The sequence below is a fragment of the Ornithorhynchus anatinus genome, chromosome 11 (assembly GCF_004115215.2).
Source record: "Ornithorhynchus anatinus isolate Pmale09 chromosome 11, mOrnAna1.pri.v4, whole genome shotgun sequence".
NCBI classification, from domain to species: Eukaryota; Metazoa; Chordata; class Mammalia; order Monotremata; family Ornithorhynchidae; genus Ornithorhynchus; species Ornithorhynchus anatinus.
In genome coordinates, this window is record NC_041738.1 from 41663378 (window position 1) to 41674328 (window position 10951).

Here is a 10951-nt window from a genome sequence, read left to right on the forward strand (position 1 = left end):
ACATGAGCCAGTCCAGTCCCTCCAGGGCCCAGAACTCCTCAGGCCCGATCAAGGACCAGCCATCACTAACTCATTTAGACAATGGCCTTTCTAGTTTTCCCAGCACTATGCTAGGCGCTGGCTTTCAGGTGAAAGCCTCCCCGCCCCTGGGATCAGTTTGATCCCCTGAATGATCCGGAGGCTGGTTCCGACCTGCTGACGGAACCAGAGCCCAGGAGGAGGGAGCGGGCAGCGATGGGACGGGGAGGGAGACTCATCTATGTTGTGGAGAATCTCAGAAAGTGGGGAGAAGGAGAGCACCAGGGCCTGCTAGGAAAACAGACTGAGGGAGAAAGGACCCAGGTCCGTGGCAAAGGGGAGCAGGGGGGCTCCTCAAAGCACAGAAGTGTGTCTCCCCGGGCCAATGTGGAAACAATAGGAGCTGGCCGGGCTGGGAGGCGAGGCTGCTCGGGCTCTAGAATGATGGGCCTGAGCAGCTGCTGCCCGCTCGCCACTGGTAGGCCCGCACAGCTGGACAGTGGGAAAGCTGCCAGACTGGGGGTGGGGTGGGACGAGGGGGGGAGGTCTCTGGGGGGGGCCGGGAAGCCAGGGGGACGGACGTACCAGGGGCCGCCTGCAGGCCTGGGCCCTGGTGAGGGTGGCGGCTGGACGGGCAAGGAATCAGCCCTCTTCTGTTAAACTCCGTCTGGGCGGCCTCTGCCCCTCGTTTTCTGTTGGATTCCAAGTGGGGGGAAATTCCAGGCAGGAAGGGGGGCTTGGGTCAGTGGTCAGCAGCGGGAGAGACGAGCATGAGCCCAGTGAATATGTTCGCCTAAAAGGAGCAAAGAGTGCAAGCTGGGGTGTGTTGAGAGAGTACAGTGGACATGTAGGAGGGAGAACATTGACTGAATTGACTGAACTCCTCAACTGCTCTCCCAAATCTTCTCCTCCATCATCTCTGTAGAAACCATCATCACCCTCCACACTCCCATCTCTCAAGCCTATAATCTTGGCTAAGAAGCAACAAGGCCTAGCGGATAGAGCACCAGCCTAGGAATCGAAAGGGCCTGGCTTCTAATTCCGGCTCTGCCACTTATCTGCCGGGTGACCTTAGGTAAGTCACTTAACTTTGCTGGGCTTCACTTCCATCATCTGTGAAATGGGAATTAATACTGTGAGCCCCTTGTGGGACACAGACTGTGTCCAACCTGATTAGCTTCTATCTACCACATAGTCTAGCTCCTGGCACATAGTAAGTGCTTAACAAATATAATAAAAAAAAATTCCTTCATTCCCCCATCTCTTTCAATCTCCATATTCATATCTCCATCCAGTCTGCTGCCAAATCCTGTCGGCTTTTCCTTCGAAACATTTCCAGGATCCTCCCCTTCCTCACCTCCCCGGTCTAGGCGGCTTGCGATATCCCGGCTTGACTACTGCACCAGGCTCCTTGCTCTCTGCTTTTCCCTGTCCATCCTTGACTCCACTGCCCAGGTCGCTTTTCTAAAACTCGAATCTGCCCGTGTCTCCCGACTACTCAAAAGCCTCCAGTGCTTGTTCCTTTCTCTTGGCGTCCAGCAGAAACTCCCGAGCGTTGGCGTTAAGGCCCTCAATTAGCGCTCTCTCTCCTATTTATCCACTTACCTCTTCTCCCACCGCACCCCAGCTCATACTCTTTGTTCCTCTCAAGATAACCTACGCACTGAACCTCATTCTCGACGCTGATCCTCATGTGTTTCCTCCTGCCGGGAACTCTCCGTTCCCTTTGGCTTTCAAGTGCTCCAACAGTTCTGTCCCTTCTACCTTACCTCGCCGATCTCCTACACAACAACCAGTGCATTCTGCTCCTCTAACGCCTACCTGCTTACCCTCTGAACCTCAGTCTTGTCTAACCCACCGCTGACCCCTCCCTCAGGCTTCAAACACACTCCACCTTCATATCCAACAGCCCACCACTCTCTCTGCCTCCAAAACCTCCTAAAATCACACCTCCAAGAAGCCTTCCTTGACTGAGACCTCATTTCCCTTACCCACCCTGCTCTCTGCATCAATTATGCACTTGGCTGTGGACCCCTTTAAGCACTTTGATACTCACCCCAGCCCATGGTACTTATGTGCATATAAGTACACTAAATCCCTTATCTGCAATGTATTTTAATGTCTCCCCTTAGAGTCTTAAAGTTCCTCCTGGGCTGGAATCACATCTGTCACCTCTATAGTATGGTACTTTCCCAAGTGCTTAGTACAGTGCTCTGCAAGTAGTAAGTGCTCAGTAATAATGATAATGTTGGTATTTGTTAAGCGCTTACTATGTGCCGAGCACTGTTCTAGGCGCTGGGGTAGACACAGGGGAATCAGGTTGTCCCACGTGGGGCTCACAGTCTTCATCCCCATTTTACAGATGAGGGAACTGAGGCACAGAGAAGCTAAGTGACTTGCCCACAGTCACACAGCTGACAAGTGGCAGAGCTGGGATTCGAACTCATGACCTCTGACTCCAAAGCCCGTGCTCTTTCCACTGAGCCACGCTGCTTCTAATTCTTCTGCTTCTAATGATATTCAGTAAATATCATTGATTTACATCCTGCAAACCACTGTTGACCTCATCTTCAAAGCCCTTCCGTAGCAGGACGATTTAGTGGAAAGAGCACAGGATTGGGGTTAGGAGAAGGCTGCTGGGTGACTTTGGACAAGTCACTTCATTTTTCTGTGTCTCTGTTTTCTCAAATATAAAATGGGAATTTACTTATCAGTTTTCCTTGCCCCTTGGACTGGTAGCCCCATGAGGGGCAGTGACGGTGTCTGATCTAATTCTATTCGATCTAACCCAGTGTTCGGCACAGAGGTTTAACAAATGCCACAATTATTATTACTTTTGTGAAATCATATCCTCAGGGGGCCTTCCCTGATTGATTTTTATCTCCCCCCACCTTCTAGCCTCCAACTGTCATTTCCACACTCCCTAGCCTTCTAAGCACTTAATCACACTCGTAAACCCACCATAGCACTTTTAAGCAGGGAACATGTCTACCAACGTGGTTACATTGTACTCTCCCAAGTGCTTAGCACAGTGCTCTGCACACAGTAAGCACTTCAATAAGTGCTCAGTGGAAATAGCACGGGCTTAGGAGTCAGAGGTCATGGGTTCGAATCCCAGCTCTGCCACTTGTCAGCTGTGTGACTGTGGGCAAGTCACTTAACTTCTCGGTGCCTCAGTCACCTCATCTGTAAAATGGGGATTAACACTGTGAGCCCCACGTGGGACAACCTGATTCCCCTGTGTCTACCCCAGCGCTTAGAACAGTGCTCGGTACATAGTAAGCGTTTAATAAATACCAACATTATTATTATTATTATTAAGTACGATTGATTGGAACACTCCCTTCCTTCTGCCTTGCTATAACTTCTTTTAGTATCTAGTCTCTCCCACTAGATTGCAAACTTCTTGCTGGCAGGAAATATGATAATGAATTCTTTGGTAGTCTCCCTTAATTTGATTCTCCCAGAGCCCTTGCCTCCCCAGGGCACAAATAACAACTTTTAACATAATAATGATAATGGCACTCGTTAAGTGCTTACTATATGTTAAGCTAATCACTGGGGTGGATTAAGGTAATTGCTGGGGTGGATACAAGTAATCAGGTTGGGACACAGTTCCTGCCCCACCTAGAGAAGTATCAGGGTTTAGTGGAAAGAGCCCGGGTTTGAGAGTCAGAGGTCATGGGTTCTAATCCCGACTCTGCCACTTGTCAACTGTGTGACTTTGGGCAAGTCACTTCACTTCTCTGTGCCTCAGTGACCTCATCTGTCATATGGGGATGAAGACTGAGAGCCCCACGTGGGACCACCTGATCACCTTGTATCTCCCCCAGCGCTTAGAACAGTGCTCGGCACATAGTAAGCGCTTAACAAATACCAGCATTATTATAGGGCCCAGTCTTCATCCCCATTTTCTAGATGGGGTAACCGAGGCACAGAGAAGTGAAGTGACTTATCCGAGGCTACACAGCAGACAAGGGGCAGAGCTGGGATTTGAACTCAAAACCTTCTGACTCCCAAGGCCCGTGCTCTAACCATTATGGCATGCTGCCACGTAACCAATATAAAACCAGATTGGCTGGGCTTTCTCCCCCAGGGTCCCCCATGACCTCAAATCCCGGCACTGCCCCTTGTCGGCTGTGTGACTGTGGGCAAGTCACTTCACTTCTCTGCGCCTCAGTTCCCTCATCTGTAAAATGGGGATTACGACTGTGAGCCTCACGTGGGGCAACCTGATTACCCTCTATCTACCCCAGCGCTTAGAACTGTGCTCTGCACATAGTTAGTGCTTAACAAATACCAACATTACTATTATTTTTAACTTCCCTGTGCCGCAGTTCCCTCATCTGTAAAATGGGGATTAAGACTGTGAGCCTCACATGGGACAACCCGATTCCCCTGGATCTCCCCCAGTGCTTAGAACGGTGCTCTGCACATAGTAAGCGCTTAACAAATACCAACATTATTAACATTATTATTATTATTAAATGCTGAGTTTAGTCTTTTAGGAGATGATAAAAGTGACACAGACCGCTCACCCCAAGAGGTGTTTGGAACATTATTTATTTCGGGAAGGGAGGAATCAGGGGCTCCTCAGTTTGAGGCCTCTAGGAAGAAGAGACTTGGTAGGGGAGAGTTTTTTGAGGGCCCAACGTGTGCACAGTCGGGTGCGGAGCACTTCGAGGGGGGGAAGTAGGCAGAAACCTTACCCTTCAAGATCTTATAATGGGGTGGGGAGAGGATAAAAAGTGTGGGAGGGCAGGAGGTGGGGACTCGGCCGGGCCCAGGTGGGGGAAATCCACAAATGCGGAGCTGCCATTAGCGACTCATTAACGCCTCCATCACACTGAAGCACTTTTCTGAGTTCCGGGGTGGGCACAAATTAATAATAGTAATAATGATGATGGCATTTGTTCATCTGCCATAATGATTAGAGCACGGGCCTAGGGAGTCAGAAGGTTTTGAGCTCAAATTCCAGCTCTCCCCTTTGTCTGCTGTGTAGCCTCGGATGAGTCACTTCACTTGTCTGTGCCTCGGTTACCTCATCTATAAAATGGGGATTATTCATTCATTCAATGGTATTTATTGAGCGCTTACTATGTGCAGAACACTCTACTAAGCGCTTGGAATGTACAGTTTGGCAACAGATAGAGACAACACCTGCCCATGGACGGGCTTACAGTCTAATCGGGGGAGACAGACAGATAAAAACAATAGCAATAAATAGAATCGAGGGGATGTACATCTCATTAACAAAAATAAATAGGGTAATAAAAATATATACAAATGAGCGGAGGAGCACAGTGCTGAGGGGAGGGGAAGGGAGAGGGGGAGGAGCAGAGGGAAGGGGGCAAAAGGGGGCTTAGCTGAGGGGAGGTGAAGGGGGAGTAGAGGGGCAGCAGAGGGAGCAGAGGGAAAAGGGGAAGCTCAGTCTGGGAAGGCCTCTTGGAGGAGGTGAGCTCTAAGCAGGGCTTTGAAGAGGGGAAGAGAATTAGTTTGGCGGAGGTGAGGAGGGAGGTGATTCCAGGACCGCGGGAGGACGCGGCCCGGGGGTCGACGGCGGGATAGGCGAGACCGAGGGACGGCGAGGAGGTGGGCGGCGGAGGAGCGGAGCGTGCGGGGTGGGCGGTAGAAAGAGAGAAGGGAGGAGAGGTAGGAGGGGGCGAGGTGATGGAGAGCCTCGTAGCCTAGAGTGAGAAGTTTTTGTTTCGTGCGGAGGTCGATAGGCAACCACTGGAGGTTTTTAAGAAGGGGAGTGACATGCCCAGATCGTTTCTGCAGGAAGATGAGTCGGGCGGCGGAGTGAGGAATAGACTGGAGAGGGGAGAGACAGGAGGAAGGGAGGTCAGAGAGAAGATTGACACAATAATCCAGCCGGGATATTACGAGAGCCTGTAACAGTAAAATACCCATTTGGGTGGAGAGGAAAGCGTGGATCTTGGCGATATTTTCAAGGTGACGGATTGGATGGGTGGGGTGAATGAGAGAGCCAAGACTGTGGGCCCTATAATAACGCTGGTATTTGTTAAGCGCTTACTACGTGCAGAGCGCTGTTCTAAGCGCTGGGGTAGATACAAGGTTATCAGGTCGTCCCACGTGGGGCTCACAGTCTTAATGCCCATTTTATAGATGAGGGATCTGAGGCACAGTGAAGTCACTTGCCCAAAGTCACACGGCTGACAGGCGGCGGAGCCCGGATTTGAACCCACGACCTCTGGCTCCCCAGCCCGGGCTCTTTCCACTGAGCCCCACGCTGCTTCTCTAGGTTAATGAGGTTGGACAGTGTCTTTCCCGCACGGGGCTCACACTCTTAATCCCCATTTTGCCGATGGGGGAACCGAGGCCCAGGGAAGTGAAGTGACTTGCCCGAGGTCACCCAGCAGAGGTAGCGGAATGAAGTGGTCTTCGGGAGCCCGTGAGCGGCCCGTCCCCCCGCCCGTCCCTCCCGCTCCGTTGCTCCCGTCCCTCAGTTTAGCGCGGGCCTCGGGGGGAAGAGCCCGGGCCGGGGAGTCGGAGGTCCTGGGTTCGAATCCCGCGCCCGCCGCGCGTCGGTTGGGTGCCCTGGGCCTCCGGGCCGCCGCCCGAAAACGGGGATGAAGACGGGGAGCCCCGAGGGGCCCCCCCCTGACTACCTTCCATCTGCGCCGCCGCTGAGAGCAGCGTTTAGCGCATAGTAAGCGCTTAACAAATACCAGCAGGATTATTTCTGTTAGGACGAGATGGAGGGGGGCGTTAGCTCCGGGGTAGTTAGCCCCCCCCCCCACCCCCCCAGCTCTCGCCCTGGATCCGAGGATAATAATAAGAGAAGGACAATAATCAGATAATAATCTTATTATAGATAGATATTATAGATATTAGATATTATAGATAGCTATTAGATATTATAGATAGAAGGATAATAATAAGAGAAGCAGCGTGGCTCAGTGGAAAGAGCATGGGCTTTGGAGTCACAGGTCATGAGTTCGAATCCCGGCTCTGCCACTCGTCGGCTGGGTGACTGTGGGCAGGTCACTTCACTTTTCTGTGCCTCAGTGACCTCATCTGGAAAATGGGGATGAAGACTGGGAGCCCCACGTGGGACGACCTCATCACCTTGTATCTCCCCAGCGCTTAGAACAGTGCAGGCCGCTTCACTTTCCTGGGCCTCGGTTGTCTCATCCCTGGAGTCTGAGGAGGAGGATGATGATGATGCTGATAATGATAATAGCGACGGTGGCTCAGTGGAAGGAGCACGGAATTGGAAGCCAGAGGTCCTGGGTTCTAATCCTGCTCCGCCACTCATCGGCTGGGTGACTGGGCAAGTCGCTTCACTTCTCTGGGCCTCGGTGACCTCATCTGTCAAATGGGGATGAAAACGGTGAGCCCCACGTGGGACACAAGCTAATTACCTTGTGTCTACCGCCAGCGCTTAGAACGGTGCTTGGGACTTAGGAAGCCAAGAATAATAATAATGATAATGTGGGTATTTGTTAAGCGCTTACTATGTGCAGAGCACTGTTCTAAGCGCCGGGGTAGATACAGGGGAATCACGTTTAAATCGCCATTTTACAGTTGAGGTCACTGAGGCACAGAGAAGTGAAGTGACTTGCTCAAAGTCACCCAGCTGGTAAGCGGCGAAGTGGGATTCGAACCCATGACCTCTGGCTCCCAAGCGCGGGCTCTTTCCACTGAGTCACGCTGCTTTTCTAATAATAATGTTGGGATTTGTTAAGCACTTACTATGTGCAGAACACTGTTCTAAGCGCTGGGGGAGATACAGGGTCAGCAGGTTGTCCCACGTGAGGCTCACAGTCTTCATCCCCATTTTACAGATGAGGTAACTGAGGCCCAGAGAAGTGAAGTGACTTGCCCAAAGTCACACAGCTGACAACGGCAGAGTCGGGATTTGAACCCATGACCTCTGACTCCCCAGTCCAGACTCATTCCACTAGGCCACGCTGCTGTTCACTCCTAGGATCGCTCGGGGGGAAGGGACCCCCCCCCCCGACCCCAACCCAGCTCTCACCCTGGAGGCCGAGGATGATGATAATAATAATAATAGTGATGGTGGCTCGGTGGAAAGAGCACGGAATTGGCAGTCAGAGGTCATGGGTTCAAATCCTGCTCCGCCACTCATCGGCTGTATGATTTTGGCCAAGTCAATTCACTTCTCTCTGTCTCAGTGACCTCATCTGGAAAATGGGGATGACCTCTGTGAGCCCCGCGTGGGACAACCTCATCTCCTTGTATCTCCCCCAGCGCTTAGAACAGTGCTTGGCACATAGTAAGCGTTGAACAAATACCAGCATTATTATGACCGTGCGCAGAGCACTGTGCTTAGCGCTTGGGAGAGGACAGTAGAACAATAAACAAATTCCCCCCTTATTGACACCCATGCCTATCGCCCTGGCCAGTTGTTCCAGACATTTAATACCTTCCTCAGGCCCCCCGCCCCGCCGCCCCCCTTCAATCGTATTTATTGAGTGCTTACTGTGTGCAAAGCACTGTACTAAGCGCTTGGGAGAGTACAATCCTGTCTACTTGTTTTGTTTTGTTGTCTGTCTCCCCCTTCTAGACCGTGGGCCCGTTGTTGGGTAGGGATTGTCTCTGTTGACAAGTTGTACTTTCCAAGCGCGTAGTACAGTGCTCTGCACACAGTAAGTGCTCAATAAATACGATTGAATGAATGAATGAATGAATGAATGAATGAATGAACAACAGACACAATCCCTGCTCATAATGAGCTCAGGGTCTAGAGGGGAAGAGAGAATGCCCTGAAATGAAACCCCCAGGGAAACCCACCAGGGGTCCATCCTGTCTCCAGCTGCTTTGGTCATTCATTCATTCAGTAGTATTTATTGAGCGCTTACTATGTGCAGAACACTGTACTAAGCGCTTGGAATGGACAATTTGGCAACAGATAGAGACAATCCCTGCCCAATACCGAGCTCACAGTCTAAAAATGCCCTTATGGAAACCGCCTGCAGCGAGGCTCAGTGGAAAGAACCTGGGCTTGGGAGTCAGAGGTCATGGGTTCGAATCCCGGCTCTGCCTCTTGTCAGCTGTGTGACTGTGGGCAAGTTACTTCACTTCTCTGGGCCTCAGTTCCCTCATCTGGGGATGAAGACTGTGAGCCTCATGTGGGACAACCTCATTCCCCTGTATCTACCCCAGCGCCTAGACCAGTGTTCTGGACGTAGTAAGCGCTTAACAAATACCAACATTATTATTCCTTGGCCTGTAGTGAGGCTGGGCTATGGGTCGCCACTCATTTCTCTCTATCCCGTGGTCCACAGTTGTTTGGGGCCTTCGTCCGGCGGGAGATCATGTGGTATTTGTTCCTGGGCACCCCCTGAACCGCAGATCGGGCCGCCTCCCAGCCAAGCCGAAGGAGTGACCTCCTCTGTCGCCGTCGTCACTGTCAGCAGCAGGGACCCGTGGTAAACTGAGGCAGCCGGACCCCGATTCTCAAAGGCGTAGCTTCACAGGCGCTTTCCCCAGCTGGCCCTGCCAAGTCGGGAGCTTCACGGGTGGGTGTAAGTAGTCGGTCCCTGCGGACATCTGTCAACTGGCAGCTTCCTGCAGTTCGTTTTTACATGAGATGAGATGATAAACGTACGGAACCTCTCATCTCCTCCGCCCATCCCTCTGGCAGCGCAGGTATCCCTCTGGCCATCCCTCTGGCGTGGCTCCGTGGAAAAAGCCCGGGTTTGGGAGTCATGGGAGTCATGGGTTCAAATCCCGACTCCGCCGCTTGTCGGCTGAGTGACTTTGGTCAAGTCACTTCACTTCTCTGGGCCTCAGTGACCTCATCTGGAAAATGGGGATGAAGACTGTGAGCCCCACGGAGGACAACCTGGTCACCTTGTATCCCCCTCAGCGCTTAGAACAGCGCTTGGATCATAGTAAGCGCTTAACAAATACCGGCATTATTATCGTTAAGCTCTGTGCCTCAGTGACCTCATCTGGAAAATGGGGATGAAGACTGTGAGCCCCACGGAGGACAACCTGGTCAGCTTGTATCCTCCTCAGCGCTTACAACAGTGCTTTGCACAGCGTACAAATGCCATCATTATCGCGTGGCTCAGTGGAAAGCGCACGGGCTTTGGAGCCAGAGGTCATGGGTTTGAATGCCGGCTCTGCCACTTGTCAGCTGTGTGACTGTGGGCCAGTCACTTCACTTCTCTGGGCCTCAGTGACCTCATCTGTAAAATGGGGATTAAGACTGTGAGCCCCACGTGGGACAACCTGATTCCCCTGTGTCTACCCCAGCGCTTAGAACAGTGCTTTGCACATAGTAAGCGCTTAACAAATACCAACATTATTATTATTATTATTCCCTGGGCCTCAGTTCCCTCAACCGTAAAATGGGGATTAAGACTGTGAGTCCCACGTGGGACAACCTGATCACCTTGTATCCTCCACAGTGCTTGGCACATAGTAAGCGCTCAACAGATATCTGTAAAATGGGTTTGAAGATTGTGAGCCCCATGTGGGACAACCTGGTGACCGTGTATCTCCCCCAGTGCTTAGAAGAGTGCTTGGCACATAGTAAGCGCTCCACAAATATCTGTAAAAGGGGGATGAAGACTGTGAGCCCCATGTGGGACAACCTGGAGACCTTGTATGTCCCCCAGTGCTTAGAAGAGTGCTTGGCACATAGTAAGCGCTCCACAAATATCTGCAAAGGAGGGATGAAGACTGTGAGCCCCATGTGGGACAACGTGATGACCTTGTATCTCCCCCAGTGCTTAGAAGAGTGCTCGGCACATAGTAAGCGCTTAACAAATACCGACATTATTGTAATTATTATTCATTATTCCTCGGATTCGGCCAATACGGAGCCGCTTTCTGGCAAACTCGGTGAAGGCCCGTTCCCGGGCTGCAGCGCTCTTTTCCTGGCAGCAGGTGGCAGCAGAACCCCGGGAAAAGCGCGTTCTTCCCAAGGCCTCCC